The 19,251-nt window shown below is 43.1% G+C and overlaps 1 protein-coding gene across 1 annotated transcript in view; it reads right to left on the bottom strand.

Moving 5' to 3' along the window:
- The window catches only part of PDE4D (phosphodiesterase 4D), a 460,927-nt gene that overhangs the window by 129,740 nt on the left and 311,936 nt on the right, over window positions 1-19,251 (bottom strand). The window lies entirely within an intron of this gene.

Below are 19,251 nucleotides of genomic sequence, written 5' to 3' on the forward strand. Positions count from 1 at the left end.
CTTGCCATACAATCTTTGAATCAGGCCTGTTGCTATAAGGTTGCTGCACAGGGTACTGCCTCCCCCGGCTTTCCCTACAGCCCTAGTACGAGCCAGGTTGCAAATGCTCCCCAACTAGCCACCTGTTATGGAACAGCCCTATGGCATTTTGTATATAAATGGATATTTTGGAAATCAAACAGGCTTCATGGACCGGTTTCTGTGTACAATGTTACGATGAAGGATATCTACATTTAAAAGTATTCTCACAGCTGGAGAGGTGATGATGCATTAATGGTCATAATTGTGGGAAGATGGGTAGAGTATGAGGAAGTGGGGAAGTGCTCTGGTTCTGGGCATTAGGGGCACATAACAACCTAGATCTATACACAGACTGTTTTTTATTTTTGTGTATTTCAGTTGAAGAGTTACAAGCTTCATAGAAATAAGAAAAATGACACCAACACCACCCGTCCTACTTTTCTTGCTGATTCTCCTCACCACAAAAGAAACCACTCTTTGCTCTTTCAGCTTATTTTGTCATTCTCATTGCTACAGTAGATGCTTTGTGGAGTTACACATACTCCTCAAAGCACAGTGACAGTAAATGAGACAACCCAAGATCACAAGGGGAGAGGAAGAACGCAAAGTTTGTCGTCATCATGTCCTGCTTTTCAACTAAATGAATAGTTTTGGTGAGGTGATTCACAGAACTATAGATTATAAAGCCAGAAAGGACTGCTGTGATCATCTAGTCTGACCTTCTATGTGACACAGGCTATGACTTTCCTATTTGAACTAGAGAATAGCTTTCAGAGAAACATCTAATCATGATTTTAAAATTTCCAATGATGAAGAATCCCTGACAACCCTTTTTCCAAGGGTTAATTACCCTCACTGTTAAAAATATGCACCATATTTCTAATATGAAATTGTCTAGCTTCAACTTCCATCCATTGGATTGTGTTATACCTTTTTCTGCTAGAGTCAAAAGCACTCTGTTATGAAATTTCTGTTCTCCATGTAGGTACTTCTAGACCAGTGTGGTCAACCTGTGGCTAATGGGCCGCAGGTTGCCCACCACTGGTCTGGACTATGATCAAATTACCACTTAATCTTCTCTCTGTTATATTTAACCGATTGAGAGCCTTGAGTCTTTCACTATAAAGCATGTTTTTCAATTCTTTAATCATTATCATGGCATTTCTCTAAACCCTCCCCAACTTATCAACATCCTTTATGAATTGTGGATAGCAGAACTGGACACAGTATTCCAGCAGTGGTTGCAGCAATGCCAAATACAGAAGTAATATAAACCTCCTTACTCCTACTTGATATTCACCTGTTTATACATCCAAGGATTGCATAAGCCCTTTTGGCCACAGTGTTGCACTGGGAGCTCATGTTTGCAGTTGTTTATCCACCGTCGCCCCGAGTCTTTTTCAATGTCATACCTTCCCAAAGGTTCCCCCTCCTGCATAGCCTACATTCTTAGTTCCTAGATGTACGACTTCACATTTGGCCATTTTAAAAACTCATATTGTTTGCTTTTTGTAAAAGCAGCTCAACGATGATTCCCCATGTACAATTACATTTTGAGACTTGTCAATTAGTCATTTTTAATCCATTTTATGTATTCCATGTCCATTTGTATGATTCTAATCTCTTAATCAAAATGGCATGTAGTACCAAGTCAAATGCCTTACAGAAGTCTAAGTATAATATATCAGCACTATTATTTTTTATCAACCAAACTTGTAATCTCCTCAGAAAATAATATCAAGTTCTTTTGACAAGATCTATTTTCCATAAACCTATGCTGATTGGCATTAACTATGATACCCTCCATTAATTCTTTATTCAGTGCTGTACCAGCTGTAGCCATGGTTTTACCTGGGATCGATATCAGGAAAGAAAGATGATAAAGAAGATTTTACAGAAAGCAAGCCAAAGGAAGTGGCAGGAGAAAGCCAAAATGCCATCCTAATTTGGGTTTAAAGATGATAAAGTACATCTATACTAGGTCTTAAGTGGTATTTCAAATTAGGTTAGCTATGCTGAGGTAGTTAATTTGATTAAAAAAGACACCCTTTTCCCTAGTCTAGACAAACCCTAATCATCTCTCTAATGATTTTTGTAAAGGAAAATGTATTACACATCTTCAATTTTTGCACAAAATGTGCAAGTATGTTTTTAAAAATCTATTGCAATACTACTAAAAATAAAATTAAACTTAGATGATGCTTGAGTGTAGTGGACAGAAAAGTGTCTTGAACTCCCATCCAACTACCCCACACCCCACCCCACATTCATTCTGAAACACCCTCCGTCACCAAAAATTAAACAAGAACAAAAAATGTTAATAAATAAATAATCAAGGCCAAGTGTCTATTGATCTCACTTTTAAATACAAGTTTTTGGGGTTTTTTTTAAATTAGATAGATGTCTTCTCCCCCTCCCACAAAGGGAGGACAAATCCCAGAGGGGGGAGGGATCTATGATAAAATCTCAGGCTTTTCAACATGGATGTTGTCAAGTTAGGCAGGTATTAAATTATGACTGCACTTCTTGTGGAAGTAAATTAATTATAAAAGTCCTCAAATTTGATTAAACTGTCAACTGTCAGTCAGCTGTCAGGTATGGGTGACGAAGCACTAGAATAAAAAATACTGGGGACATGCATCCTATTAGAAAACTTATTAACTAACATTTTTAATTAACATGATATTAAACATAACTTAGCACCTAGTCTAGACAGAGACAATTCATGTTTAAAAATGTGTTCGCCTATCATGGTTAACCCTAGAGTCCTCATATTTCCAGTGTAGGAAAAGCCTGAGTTGCTCTAACATTTTCTTTATCTCAGTGTAATCAAAGGCCAGGGCTGTTTGTTTTGTATCCAGATTTTAGTGACTTCTTCACCTGCAGTATAATCAACAACTTAAACAGCTTGTCCAAAACTGCACCACTTCTCCTTTCCCCCACTCTATCACACCTCAGCTAATCACCGGTCAGCCAACCAATACACCTTTGTGACAGTGTACCCCATAAGGCTTTATGGGGGTGTGTGCTTATAAATGTATGTATGACATAACTGGAATATGTTTTGTGCTGCCTGTGCCATGTAACATGTCTCTGTAAAGGTTATGGTCTACTATATCTATTCATCCTATCTGTACACATATATCATTTTCTACTTGAGGTTAAGAATATGGGCTGTATACTTGCTTGGTTTCTAAGTAAGCTTTGTGAGGCATTTGATTAGTTTCTTCAGGAAGGAATTTGCAAGGTTAAGTACCTGATTAGGAAGCACTTGGGGAACAATGCATCTTGGAATGCTCCAATCCACATAAGAAGTCTTCCTGGAGACATACGAGATACCATGTGGACAATGGCTTCGACCTGTAAAGACTGAGTCATACAGGGACATGTGACTTGCCCAGGTGACTCCAAAACTCCATCTTGGAGCTGGACTTTGCATAGGAGGGAGGAGGGAAGTCTCCACCCACAAGAGAAAGTCTATTTAAACCTGTGGTAGACCCCTCCATTTTGTCTTCAGCTGGCTAAAGAAGGAGCCTCTCCGCACCCCCAGGATACTTGAAGGAAACTGGAACAAAGGACAGTAACTACAGGGGTTGTGAGTGATTGCTGGACCCAGGCTAAAAGGAGATTAGCCTGTAAAAGGGAGCATTCTGGAACTGGTGAGGAACTTATCTGTATTTAGTTTGATTAGACATAGATTTGCGCATTTTATTTTATTTTGCTTGGTGACTTACTTTGTTCTGTCTGTTACTACTTGGAACCACTTAAATCCTACTTTCTGTATTTAATAAAATCACTTTCTACTTAGTAATTCACTCAGAGTATGTATTAATATCGGGGGGGGGGCAAACAACTGTGCATATCTCTCTATCAGTGTTATAGAGGGCGAACAATTTGAGTTTAATCTGCATAAGCTTTATACAGGGTAAAACAGATTTATTTGGGTTTAGACCCCATTGGGAGTTGGGCATCTGAGTGCTAAAGACAAGCCACACTTCTGTGAGCTGTTTTCAGGTAAACTTGCAGCTTTGGGACAAGTGATTCAGACCCTGAGTCTGTGTTGGAGCAGACGGGAGTGTCTGGCTCAGCAAGACAGGGTGCTGGAGTCCTGAGCTGGCAGGGAAAACAGAAGCAGGGGTAGTCTTGGTACATCGGGTGGCAGCCGCCAAAGAGGTTTCTGTGATTCAACCCGTCACAACCTTAACCTCACAAAAATCACACCCTCAACTACCTCAGTCTGCCACCAATTCCCATTCAAATAGATGAGCTTTGTAGCATGGCTGGAAGTTCAACAGGTCCAAGTGGGGGAGAACACTGAAAAGGGTTGTCTCTTCATGGAGAATGCTCTCCCAGCTACTCCTCATTTTACACTAAGAAGGGGTATAAGTTGTCAATTTACATATTATTTTTCTGATTAAAATAAGATAAAATGTGGTAGATGTCTTTTCCCCCTCCATATGAAGAATAGGAACCCAGGGGTGGTCTACAGATAGGAAAACCTCAGGCTTTTCAATTTCCCATTGTAAGCAGCTACTATATGACTGTAATACATGGCAGCCCTGCACAGACCAATACAGAGGGATGGCTGTTTATAGCAAACAGGGTCACCACTTACACAGATCAAGTAACTACAAACCATGCATGGAGTCGTGAAAGGGCTAAGGCTGCTATCCCAACCCAGGAACTAGACTAGTGGCTGTGGAGATGCAGCAGAAAAGATGGTTACTTACCTCTCATAACTGTTGTTCTTCGAGATGTGTTGTTCACGTCCATTCCAATTAGGTGTGCGCACGTCACATGCACGGACGTTGGAAACTTTTACCTTAGCAGCTCCCATTGGGACGGCAGAGGAGCCCCCTAGAGTGGTGCCCTTATGGCACTGTATATAGTACCCTGCCGGCCTGACCCCCCTTCAGTTCCTTCTTGCCGTTGACTCCGACAGAGGGGAAGGGGGGGCGGGTATTGTAATGGACAACACATCTTGAAGAACAACAGTTACGAGAGGTAAGTAACCGCCTTTTCTTCTTCAAGTGCCTGTTCATGTCCATTCCAATTAGGTGACTTCCAAGCTGACCATTGGAGGTGGGCAGGAGTCAAGGAATGATTGATTGGAGGACAGCCCTGCCAACCCCCTGTTGTTTGACGGCATAGTGGGCTGTGAAGATATGCACTGAAGACCAGGTAGCTGCTTTGCAGATTTCGTGGATGGGTACCTGCGCCAGAAAGGCTGTCAAAGACGCGTGAGCTCTCATCGAATGGGCTGTGATTGCTGGAGCTGGGACCTTAGACAACTCATAGCATGTGCGAATGCAGTCTGTGATCCAAGACGATATGCGCTGCGCAGATACTGGAAGGCCCTTCATTCTATCGGCTATGGCCACAAACAGTTGTGTTGATTTACAAAAAAGCCTCGTGCGCTCTATGCAGTGCCCGGGTTGGTCGGCTCGTCTCGGTGCCGGTGATTTACGGTGCCTGGGATCTAGAGCCTGGTGCCGAATCACGCACCGATGCCGAGGCACTTCTCACCGAGAAGAGCGGGCCCGGTACCGGGTGGTCTGGGGCTGTTGGTTGCAACGCGGCCTCCATGAGCAGCTGCTTAAGACAAAAGTCTCTTTCTTTCTTAGTGCGTGGCTTAAAGGCCTTGCAGATTTTGCAGCGCTCAGCCTGATGTGCCTCCCCCCAGATACCTAAGGCAGGAGTCTTGGGGGTCGCTGTTGGGCACAGACTTGCGACAGATAGTGCAAGCTTTAAACCCCTGGGCTTGCGGCTTGCCCCACAACCTAAGGCTGGTGCCTGCAACTAATCCCCCATCACCCCTAACTAAAACTGTATCTAACTAACTTATAAACTACCTAAGAACAAGTGTCTAACTAGTAAAAACTGAATTGCTAAGGGATCACTAGCAAGCGAGAAAGCACGTTCCAATGACGTCACAGACGGTAAGAAGGAACTGAAGGGGGGTCGGGCCAGCAGGATACTATATACAGCGCCACAAGGGCGCCACTCTTCAGGGGCTCCTCTGCTGTCCCGACAAGAGCTGCTAAGAGAAAAGTTTCCGACGTCCGTGCACGCGACGCGCGCACACCTAACTGGAATGGACATGAACAAGCACTTGAAGAACTGCTGTGTCCTGTCTGTGGAAAGGGGGTGGAGTCTGTCCTCCCAACTCACTTCTAGTTCCCTGCACAAAGTCCATTTCCTTTGTGCAGGGACACATGAGTGAATTTAATTCAGAATGTAAACTTATAGTGCCCAGTGTCTCGAACAACAATGAAATGTGCAGTGTGTGAATGAACTGACTCAATTCTGTCTACTGAATTAACCAAAGGTCTTCATCCAGACACCAATCAGTGGTATAATGCTGAGACCTAAAAGAAAAATTAGGTTAAAAGAAATTTCAATTGTTTTGACCCCACTACAGTAAATGTGTTTTGGAGCAAGCATTGCATACACTAAATTGTAGGGGACAAATGGATAGACCATGCACTTTGGATAAAGAAGGGATGAAAGACTACTTTTAAAATGTACATCAGAAGTGGATACTATGAACACAGAAACTAAAATGTGACATTTCAATCCCAAACAAGTGCAACAGAGATTCTCCCTCTTACTAAGGATCAGAAAGATAGAAATGAGATAACTCTCCATTTAACCACCAAGACCTACCCAGGTCCTTTGATAACTATTTGAAGAAAAAGACAGACTAACCCATATGCATATTGTTGTTTCCAAATCTTTTCTATTTATGAAAAACAAAAATGTTCCTTTAAAAAGCAATGCCCAGGCCTCTTTATATAAACTATATACTGTTAGGGTGGAGGTTGGGTGAAACCCCACAGAAGCTGGTCAGCCTGATAGCCTCCCTTTATTCAGGATAAATGTAAGAAGCAATTAAACTCCATTTTGGAGTAAGATAACTGACAAAATAGGAGCAACCACCCAATATACAGGCGACAGGCAAGGTTGGTCAGAAGCTGCACTCTGTGGGCAGAGCAGTTTCACTGTATGCAAACACAAGACCCTGTCTAAAGAATTGTCTAAGGGCATATGTCTGCAGCAAGAAGCAGCCAGAGAAGCAGGGCCGGCTCCAGGGTTTTGGCCACCCCAAGCCAAAAAAAAGCCGCGATCGCGATCTGCGGCGGCAATTCGGGGGAAGGTCCTTCGCTCTGAGCAGGAGTGAGGGACTGCCCGCCGAATTGCCGCCGAACAGCTGGACGAGCCGCCCCTCTCCGAAGTGGCAGCCCCAAGTACCTGCTTAGTAAGCTGGTGCCGGCCCTGCAGAGAAGGTAGCAGGGAAGTCAAGGAGATAGCAAGAGAAGCACAGTTGTGAGAGAAAGCCAGGAGGGACAGCTTTTTGGATAGAGTGCTGGCTGAAAAGAGGGTTGGAACTGTAAGCAAAGAAACTGACTCCTGTGGTTTGATTCCTACTCTGTTCAGGGAAACAGGACTTCATGTACATTCTTTGTAAATAAACAGGTTTGCATCAAAGAAATACTTAACTCCATCATCAATTTCCTAATAGAAACAACCCACAAGACCCAGCATATTGGCTTATTGCTCAGATCAAAAGGGATAACAATAAAATATATTATAGTTTAAGCAGTCTTTGCATTCGTATACATATCCTGCTGCTGCCCTCATCTTATTTCTGGTTCTGTTTAAATAAAAAGTCCCAGTATCGGCTAAATATAGGCCTGATACACAAAGAAAATCTCCCATTGACTTCAATAGGTTTTCTGTCAGGCCCTAGGCTTGTAGCTTTTGAAATATTCCAAGTCATAGTGCTACAGTCATGATCTATCTGCCACTACAGCCATTAAACCCCAAGGGAGTTGCTATCAGCATTTCAATAAAGTTAAGAAAACTGTGGTTTGTTGATTTTTTTGTTTTAAAAAACCAGACAGGTCCAGGTCTGGCAAAATAAAGCTCAGCATCTTTTCAATGGCCATCTAAAGAGCAATACAGGAAAAAACCCTAGACTCCTAGCATAGCACCCCATACATTCAACAGAACCCACATATATTACACCCAGTGTTAGCACATCAATTCAAAATAGGATTTCTTATGTAATAGTTAATTAGGAGGGGTCCTAGAAAGAGAATAGAGTTTAATATTTTCTAGATTAAGACAGATCTTTTAGATTCTAAGAGCGACAGCATTATCACTACTCCATCCAAATATACCTTTGTAAGGAGGTAGAATACGTCATGTAGACCAGGTCATTAGGCTTTTAATCCTACTTCCATCTCAGCCATCTGTTGCCTACTTTCATTTCTGCCTGCAAAGCCTGCGTATAAGTACCTTACATAACTCCAAAAAACAGAGCAGGTACTCAGGCCATAAATAAAGACCTGCATTACTTAATTAGTAAGACATACATAATGAATCTTACAATTCTATACAGTACAAAGGATTGTTGTTTCAGCTCCAGTTCTTTTTCATACCATTCTTATTTTATATGTGGATACTGAGTTTGGATTAGTAAAAACACCTAAATCTCAACATTAACTTTAGAAAAGTGGCAAATTTTCCTTCTATATAATTCTAGAATCACTGTTCAGTGTGATTTATTTTTGAAGGAGATCATAAAGAACACTTATTTCCTGAAAAATATGTCTCCCTTCCTTGAGAGCTTTTCCTGTTTTCGATCTGCTGTTTCTAATTGGCCCTTAAGCTTCAGAAATCAGTGACACCTGCTGGCAGCAACCAGCTATCCTGGTTCTAAGTAACAGCAACAAAAAGGAAACACCAACTCATGAGAAGAGAGAAGTATTTGTGCATTGTACACTGTGCTGCTAGCCTACACTGGGGCCTATTTAAATAATACATTTCATTTTCACTTGAAAAGGGGGGGGGGAAACATGTTTATGAGGTTAGGTGATATACACATTGGGCACAATCAGGTTACTGCTAATGAAGTTCAAAAAATGTATTGAAGACAAAGGCCAGTAAATAAAATCATACAGACAGTAACTGAATACACACACATGAGAGAGGTAGGATAAATAGTTAAGTAATTAATGGGACTCTGTAACTTGTAAAGCAGGGTGTCAAGTAATTCACTGTAAATCAAAATTAGTACCATATTAGCCAAGGATAGAAGTTCAAAATGAATGTTTTCTTGTGTCTTGGAGGCAGAAATTGAGTTGGACACAATTAACAATGTAGTTTGTTTATTCTTCTTCTTTTCAACAGTGACAACAAAACAGGGAGGGCTTACACTAACGTGCACTATGGATGTCTTCCAAATATCATAATATCAGGACTTAATCAAGGTGAACAGCACATACACTAATATACAACCTCTCATCTGCTATTTCTTTCAATTTGTCTATATTTCTACTCTCCCAATAGACTAAAACCCACTGTACACATCATCAGGTATTATTTTTGTCTTTTACATTTGAGAAAACAACTACAATTTATGTGTATGTATTTCACAGAGATCGATTAAGGGGGAGATTTTCAAAAGCATCTACAGGATTTAGAAGCAAAAATCTCATTGACTTTCAATAAGACTTGTGCTCCTAAATACCTACAGCAGCACTTTTGAAAATATCCACTTAAAAGCCCTAAACTGTTGTAGTAGATTGAACTGGACTACCTTTTGTGTTTACCATTGATCTTTATTGTATGTCAAATCCTTCTAATTATCTTTTCAACTACTGGTCCTGTGTACTGTCTTCCATGCTGCCTATCTGCAGATATATGCTAAATTTAGACTCTACTAGGAGGAAAATTTCTCAAAGACTAGATATAATTTCCTGCATGTTAAAAGACTTAAAGACATTTCAAAAAGAAAGGTAACCTACTCTCTGTAACTGGAGTTAACTGAGATATGTGGTCCGTATTTGTATTCCACGGTGGGTATGTATGCATTCCATGCACCGGAGACTGGAAGATTCTTGGTAGCAGTGTCCATTGGTCCACACCTGCACTCCTCTTCTTCTCATGCTCTGATCTGAGGATATAAGGTATGAAGCAGATAACCGCCTCTCTAGTTCCTTCTTTACTGCATTTTAAGTCTTCATAATCCAAAGCAGAAGGGAAGGAGTAGTGGGTAGTGGAATACAGATACGGACCACACATCTCAAAGAACTTCTGTTATGGAAGGTAGGTGACTTTTCTTCTTCAAGTGCTGGTCCCTATATGTATTCCTGATTAACAGTACTCAAGACAAAGGAGGGTGCGAGGATCTCTGTAGTACTGATGACTGTAAGACTCCTGACCTAAATGATGTATCAGCCGAGGAAGCTTGTACCAGGACATAGTGTCTTGGGAAGATAAGAATAGAACTTCATGTGGCAGCTTTACATATGTCAAGGAATGGTACTTCCTGAAGCAAAGCTACCAAAGTGGCCTGTGCCATGGTGGAGTGGACCTTCATTCCATAAGGTGGAGGATCACCTGATAACTGGTAACAGAGCAAGATACAGCCTGAAACCACTTTGATCGCCTCTGTGAAGATATTGATTGCACTTTCATGTGTTCTGTTAGGGCCATAGCAGTTTAGACGATCTTCTAGAGCATTTTGATCTCTGACGATAGAACACCTATGCCTGATGTATGTCCAGGGAATGGAGTTTCTGGTCCTCAGTGGTGGTATGAGACTTAGCAGAAAAACACAGGTTACGTGTAGAGTATGATTCAAGTGATGTCATTCCCTCCCAAGAAGACTTTCCGATCAGAAGCCAAACATCTAGGCAAGGAAAGACTATCAAACCATGCACCAGAAGTGTGTGGTTGCTACTGAAAGTATTTTAATAAATACTCTGGGCACTGTTGCCAGTCCAAAGGGAAGCACCCTGTATTGATAATGGTTCACGCCTATCATGAACTTCAGGAATCACCTGTGGATGGGAGGATGTCTATGTGGAAATAGGCATCCTTCATGTTGAGAGCTGTAAACCATTCATTTCTATTTAGGGATGGGATTATCAGGGCCAGGGTGACCATCCTGAATCTTAGTCTTCAGATAAAGACATTGAGGTGCTGGAGATCTAATAGGGCTCTCAATTCTCCATTCTTCTTGGGGATTAGGAAATATTTGTAATAAAATCCCTTTCACCAATGCTGAGGTAGTACTGGTTCTATGGCTCCACATACAAGTAGGGGGTCTATTTCCTATACAGTAGTTCCTGAAAAGGGATGGGGAAGGAGGTTTTGGAGGGAGAGGGGAGAGAACCTCTATGGTATACCTGAAATGAATAGTGTTGAGGACCCATCCATCCACTATTATTGTCCTTCATTTAAGGGGAAAACAGAACTAGGCAGCCACCAAATTGGAATTGTGGAAGGATCTGGCATTGGGTAGATATGTGATTCTTGAAGGTCCCATCAAAAGTACTTTTTGACAGGTGGCTGCTGTTTGCAAGACAAAGGAGGAGCACTATGAAGGTTTCATCGCACTTTCATGGTAGTTCATATACTCTCTGGTGAAAGAAAGGCTGCAATGTTGGTCTAGGCACATAAAGTTTCCTGTTGATTTTCTCCTGGGTGCTGGGGTGTATATCCTCAAGAAATGGAGGATTGCCCTTGAGCCTTTTATTGAGTCCAAGGCCTCATCAATCTTTTGATTGAATAAGATGTCCCCTTCAAAGGGTAAATCCTCTATGGTGGACTGTCCTTCCCTGGAGATACCCTTGGATTGAAGCAGGACTCCCTTGCATAACAATAGGAGCTGCCATTTATCTAGAGGCTATATCTGCCACAAGTACTGTGGCTTAAAGGAAAGATCTGGCTAGCAGTGTACCCTCTTCCATCAGGACTTGGAATTGCCCTTTCCTCCTGAGGGAATTTGTCTTTAAATTCTGCAAATTTGGAGTAGCTAATGAAATCATACTTTCCAAACAGCACCTGGTGATAGACTATATGGTTCTCAAACTTTTGTACTGGTGATCCCTTTCACATAGCAAGCCTATGAGTTTGACACTCTTTATAAATTAAAAACACTTTTTAATGTATTTAACACCATTATAAATGCTGGAGGCAAAGTGGGGTTTGGGGTGGAGGCTGACAGCTCGCAACCCCCGATATGATAACCTTGCAACCCCCTGAGAGGTCCCGACCCCCAGGTTGAGAACTCCTGGACTATACAGAATTGGAGGCTGGTAGATTTCTCCTTAGGAGGTCAAGTGTTTGGCTTGCTTGTCTGAAGGGGTAGATCTGACATGTTGTTGTCTATTCCTCTCTGTAACAGCTTGAACAACCAGAAAATTGGAGGCAGGATGAATGAAAAAAATCTGTTCCCTGTGGAGGAACAAAGTATTTTTGTCTGTCCTCTTAGGAGCAGATGAACATGTCATTGGGACATGCCACACCACTTTGGTTGGCTCTCCGATAGCCTTGCTGACAGAGAGTGCTACCCTTATAGGTCCCATCCTCTCCAAAATATTCAGATGTTTGTGGGATGACTCTTGGACTTTCTTCAAGGGGAACTGGAAGGCATCAGCAGCCCCTTTGAAACAACTCCTGAAACTGCTTGTGATCATCTAATGAAGACAGTGACGCTGGAGCAACTCTCTCACTGGGAGAGGAAGACAATATACCAGAAGATGCTGCTGGATCTGGCTTTTTTTTTTTTTTTGTCTTCCCCCAGGAGCTCCCAGGGAAGTTCAGTCTGATCTCTTGTAGGAGAGGGATGGTGAGATTATCAGTGGTATCGAATGGATTTGGGATAATGCACGTATGGGTCTCATATTTCCCAGTAGGGCCAGCTAGAGGGATCCATCATGAGTTGGGGTGGACACCAAGGCATAGCGTATCGCCCGTCCTGAGGATGGGGCTATCCCATTTTATGCAGTTGTGATAGGCCCAAAAGATTCTGGAGCCTGTATCTGGACTCATGTTCCTTGAAGGTGGTGATAAGGGTCCTTGTCCCATATCAGACTCACCTGAGGAAGAAAATGAGGGCTTCATCTCCAAGGCAGTGCTGTTGGAAACGCCGATGAGAAATGACCCCAATTGGTAGAGGGAAGAGAACAGTCTCTTCCTTAATGTTAGTGAATCAGTGGTGTCAGAATCTCCCTTGTAAGAATTGGTTCACATAAGAGGGAAGATTCCATATCTGGCAGGATGATGATGTCTTCCAAAGTGGTGTATTTGTCACCATGACGAGTTCTGTCTCTGTGAACTGCCATTGTTAGCTCAGAGGAGTGTCGATGCTGATGATGTATGGGGTAGTCATCTGCACATTGGTGTCGGAGACTGTACTAGCTGAATCTCATGCCCCTCTTTACACAGTAATGATGATTCTGCTCCTGCCAATGGTACCAAAGTAGAAGCATTCTTAGTCTTTGAAGTCTGGAGTTCAGGACCATGCTTTTAATGGATTTTTGAGCATCCTGGTAACAGGTGTGATGACTAACCCAACTTTGAAGGTATAGGGGATGCAGCCCTCTCCTTAGAAGTAGATCTGGAGGTGAATTTCTCTTGCATCTTTACAGAGGTCTTCTTACCCTTGTAGTCAGCCTGAGATGAAGAGTCCTTGGCTCTACCCTTGCTTGCTCCTGTGTCTGAACTGTGTTGGGCAGTGCATTCCTTGACCCCTCAGCCCACCATTCAGGGGGGTCTGCCCAGCCCAGATCCAACTGAGGCCTCAGTCTGCTGCATAAGGTGCTTCCTGAGCCTGAACTCTTGTACTTGAAGGGTTTGGGGTGCGAAGGAGCTGCAGATACTACACTTAATGGAGATATGAGCTTCTCCAAAGCAGTAGAAGCACCTCTGGTGGTGGTTGCTGACCACAAAAGAACGGAGGCAGATGATGGGTTTTTGAAGCCTGGAATCCTGGGCATACTCAGAATCCTGTACCAGGAAGGATGGTGGGAAGGGGCTAAAATCTAACTATCTAAAGCTAACTAAACTATACTAAGCAGAGTTATTTACAATATTTACTGTTTGTTAATATTTACAGGAATAATATTGGAAGATAAGTTGATGGACACTGGAGGGTTCCATCTCAGATCATGTGGCAGTGAGAAGGAGCTGCAGAGGCAGTCAGTCCATACCACCCATTATACTCTCAGATCAGAGCATGAGGAGAAGGGTGCAGTAGAGTTGCCTGGAGACTGGTTGTTGAACAGAACATACAGTCGAAAAGGGACTCTGGCAGCTCCAGTCAGCACTGCTGACCGGGCCATTAAAAGTCCGGTTGGCGCAGGACTGGCAGGCTCCCTACCTGGCTCTGCATGGCTTCCAGAAGCGGTGCCATGTCCCTTCACTCCTAGACAGAGGGATGGCTAGGGGGGCTCTGTGCGCTGCCCCTCCCCGAGTGCCAGCTCCGCAGCTCCCATTGGCTGGGAACTGCGGCCAATGGGAGCTGTGGGGCTATGAGCATCTATGAGCGGAGACAGCGCACAGAGCTGCCTGCTCACCCCTGCACCCAGGAGCCGAGGGACGTCACCGCTTCTGGGGAGCCACCTGAGGTAAGCGCTGCCTTGAGCACACCTCCTCCCACACCCCAACCCCCTGCTTCAGCCCTGAGCCCCCTCCTGCACTCCAAACCTCTGAGCCCCATCCCCCCAGGCTGGAGCCCCATCTTGCACTCCAAACCTCTCATCCCTATCCCCATCCCATAGCCTGCACCCCCAGCCAGAGCCCTCACCCCCCCAGCATCCCAACCCCCTGCCCCAGCCCGGAGCCCCCTCCCACACCCAAACACCCTCCTGGAGCCTGCACCCCAGTCCTCCTCCTGCACCCCAACTCCCTGTTCCAGCCCTGAGCCCCCTCCCACACCCAAACTTTCTCCTGGAGTCCGCACCCCAAGCCCCCTCCTGTGCCCCAATCCCCTGCCCCAGCTCGGAACCCCCTCCTGCACCCCAAACCCCTCATCTCCAGCCCCTACCCCAGAGCCCGCACCCCCAGCCGGAGCCCTCACACCTTCCCGCACCCTAACCCCCTGCCCAAGCCAGGAATCCCCTCTCACATCCTGAACCCTCATTTCTGGCCCCACCCTGGAGCCCGCACCCCAGCTGGAGCCCTCACCCCTTCCCACACGCCAACTGTGAAAATGAGCGAGTGAGGGTGGGGGAGAGCAAGCAACAGAGGCAGAGGGTATGGAGTGAGCGGGGTGTGGGGCCTCGGAGAAGGGGCGGGGTCTCAGGGGCGGGGCAGGGCAAGATTTTGTGCGATTAGAAAGTTGGCAACCCTAGGGTGCAGGCATGGACTAACGGATATAACTTAGAGAATTTTTTCACTTCAAGGTCCCAGAAACAAAGGCAAGGTTTTCATCTCAAGGCCAAAAGACCAAAAACATCAAGACACTTGATCACGGCCTTGGATAGACCAAGAGACTACCTACACTTGACCAGAGCTCATAGCTAGCGAGAATCTTCCAGTCCCGGGCACATGGAGTAAATGTGTACCCACAGTGGAATATATAAAGGGACAAACATGTGAAGAGTTAGATTTTATACCAGGATATGTAAGCCTACTTGGTATTTATCTTGAAATCGTTATCAAAATAGTTTGCTGTGGTAAATTATGTTTGATTAAAATATCAATAGATTGTACACCAAAATCAAAGAACCCCAAATGCACAAATAAGAAAACAGTCAAACTTCCTTCAGCATACAAAGGCACTGTACCAACAACAAAAACATCCCTCTTCTCCTCAGAACCAGGCCTTCCACGCCACTCTAATGTGTAAGGAAATCTCCCCTAACTCAATCAGCTAGAGTTAGGATAGTCAACACATTTATCTTACCTCTGCCACAAGCCAGGCACAGTTTACTCTGTGAAAACTTTTCATCAATCAGAAAACAGTATATTCAAAGGGCAAGTGAATTGTGTCTAAATCAAGAGGGTTGGCACATTTGCTGCACTTTCCTCTTGACCAGGATGTGCTTTATATACCCCAAGCCTATTAAAATAATGAAGCTCCTGGAGTTCATAAAAGGTGACACTGATAAAAACCATTGCAAGATTTTACTTTGTTAAGTGATCTGAGATATTGATTATTTTAAATGGTGTTAGAGGCCACTGAATTTCATAAAGCCATACTCAAGGTAGCAACAATACTTCACTATTGTAAGAATTAGCCATTGTAAGGCATGCATCTTTTGTTCTTTGCTGCCCCCTCATGTGTTTTCACATGTACTTTACTCCCTGCTCTTCACCAATGGCATCACAGAAGCTAGAAAAGAGAAAAACCTCTAGATCATCTAGCACATCTCTCTGCAGCATTACACTGTACAGTTCTTTGTCCAGTTAGCTTTAAAAGTTTCAAGTGACAGGATGTTAACCACTTCTTCTGGGAGACTAGTCTACAGACTACATCATTGTCATGAAGATTTTCTGATATTCAGAAAGAAAGCTCTATCTTAATTTAATCCTATTACTCTATTAAGCTTTTCAGATCTATTGCTAGTTTTGATGGAGTGTGTGTGTGTATATATATAAAGTGATGGCAAATATATAGAATGGAAAACTATTACACAGTTGTTTTGTAAAAATAGTTTGGTTTCACATTTCAAGGCTGATATCACTTATTCAGTTACTGTGCTCAAGGTTAATAGTCAGTCATATTTTTCAATGAAAGAAAATCATATTGTTTCAAATATTTCCATATTGTCATTTAATTTGGAGCATATTTTTTCTAAAGCTGCTAGGTCATTCCTAGAGATAATTCAGTCTGTAATCCTTGGAGGTAAAGGGCTTTATATTTTCTTAGTTGGAGTTTTTAGCTACTATTAGTGCTTTGTAGAGCCATCTTTCTATTCCATTGCTTACAGTATATAATTTAGTGTGGAGGGACTGTCTATTGCCTAAGAGAGCTGGAATTTGTGGAGGTATGATTCCTAGAACTAGGTATAGTCAATTCTGTGACTGCTTCTCAACGTACTCTCATTACACATTTTCCCACCTAATTTGTTTTAATCTTTCCATTTCTGATTTGCATCTGTAGCCTTTTCTTTTCTTTTTTAAAATGCAACTGCTGTCATTTCTGTGTGAATGTGGATATTTATTTTTATTTATTTTTATTATATTAAAAAACTGCCTATCTCAGGCTCTCAGCAGCCTGATGAACTATTAAGAATAAAACCATAATAATAAAATAAAACAATTGTAAAAACACTGGTTGATTCCACCTCACAGCCATTCAGCAAGATGACATTTAAAAAAAATCCTTCACCCCTCAGTTCATTCCAAGAAAAGCCTAAACACCATCCTTCAGAAGCTCTATTTAAAGAAACCACTAAAGGAGAACAATTGTTTAGAATATGTCAGACAGTGGGATATTTGATCACCAGTATCAGCTGTGGTTTTTAGTGAATATACCTAAGCATGTTGGACAGTCCCTCTAGAGCCAGATTGTGGGGCAAGAACCAGGAGCTACGCTTTCCATGTGAATGTGGACAAATTAATGTAAGTAGGACATACTCCAATTAATAAGTAAATACTCCATATTGAACTGAACAACTACTGCCCATTTTAAAAGCCACCCACTTCTTTCCTCACCTCCAACCATGAAGCAATACTTTCTTTAAAGGGCTCCGGTCAAATGATCCAATGGCCTGGTTGCCATACTCCCTGCCAAACAGTTTGAAAATTTTTATCCGTGTGCTACTGTACAATGAATTCTAGTATCAACTCATTCCAGCTAATGCATTTTTGCTCCTCATATGTGCTTCCCTGAAATGAATATCTATAATTAAAGAACAATTCCTTCTGATCTCAATGAAGAAAATCCATATTATCTTCCTTATTCCCTTTGCATCCCTTCCTCGTCTTTTCTTTTTCATACCTTCCACCATGCTGCCTCTTACACTAGGAACTTCCTTCACATTCTGGCATCCTCCCTCTCCTCATTCAAATCCTTCCTGAGAATACAATTTTTCCAGGAAGCCTATCAACCTTAATCTACCACCCAAAGTGCTTATTATTTACTTTAGTGACAATGCATCTTCCAGTCATCTAGTTTATTAGACTTGTGCCTGGTGCCCTCAGGTTCCTGCTGGCAGTGTTAGCAGTGCTGTCTGTACTGCTGTGATGGGTGTTCCACTTGTCTGCTGGTCTGAATGTTTAGAGCAGCAAGAGCAGCACTGACAAGAAGACTTTCCAGCAGCAAGGAAGCCAGACAGTCAGCACTTCAAACACCTCTGCCAAGAGTCCAAGGGGCAAGGTGGCGCCAGAAAAGGATTGCTTTTTTTAATTGTTGCGAGAAAGAATGATACAAGCATTTTTCCTGCCTTTCTCCCTTGGTGCATTGCTTTGGTGTAACATGCATTACCATGATTTTATATGGCCCAGGAAGGTATCTATGCAAACTTCTGTGCTTAGTCATGAAGGTCTGTTACTATAGAAACAACAACAATATCAAATACAACATTATGTCTAGGGATGGGCAAACTAGTTCAGGCAAATACCATCCAGCTTCAACCCTTACTCATTAGCCAAAGTGAATCCTAATCCTTTTCAAGGTTTGCAGTGATTTAATACTTTTCCCAACCCTTGAAGTCGTTTGGCCTTTCAGATCCGACCACCCTAATATGTAGGTTAGGCATGGCAGATCTGGTGGCCTTTCTGGTGGAGCATGTTAACATTACATGAAATTAAACTACCCCTACACTTCACAGCTCTCTACTGCTGCTCCCTTTAAATTTCCTGCCACAGAAAAGTTTTCTAGTTAAATTGCACCCTGAGTGCACCTCAGACCTTATAGGCATTCAAACCTCAAATGATGTATTGCTTCTGACATGCACATTGCACTCCGGGGATTAAGTAAAGGGAAATCTCCAGATCAGTGGGAAATTGAAAGAGCGCAACAGTGGCATCCAGCAGAGAGTATCCTGGGTCCTGCTGTTTGGGCAGCTACTCCTGCTGGAGGAAAGAAATTGGCACAAGGGCTTCCCTGGTAGAGAAGCTTGTAAGGCACTGGCTTGCGTGTGCGCGCATGTGCATGTACAACCTCTCTTTAGGGTATCATCACATTGTGGGATGCAATCCAGACCAGAGAGAGGTTGTGTCACTGCTTGGCCCATAACCCAGGGAGCCTCACAATACTTTGCTATTGTAGTTCCTAACCTGTGCCCTCACAAAGAGCCAAACAACATGTTGGTCACACCCTGAGTGTCTGTGTATAGCTGCAGCCTGCCAGCAACACTCCAGTCACAATCTGGCTTCCAGAAGCCTTGGTTACCACCTGTAGGGTAACCCCAACATGCACCCAGTCCTCCATATTCCCCCAAAACATGTGTTCTGTCCAGCCCTCTCCAGGGCAGTTCAGATATT

Source organism: Terrapene carolina, unplaced genomic scaffold (assembly GCF_002925995.2).
Source record: "Terrapene carolina triunguis isolate 2854851 unplaced genomic scaffold, T_m_triunguis-2.0 Scaffold69, whole genome shotgun sequence".
In the NCBI taxonomy this organism is placed as follows: Eukaryota; Metazoa; Chordata; order Testudines; family Emydidae; genus Terrapene; species Terrapene triunguis.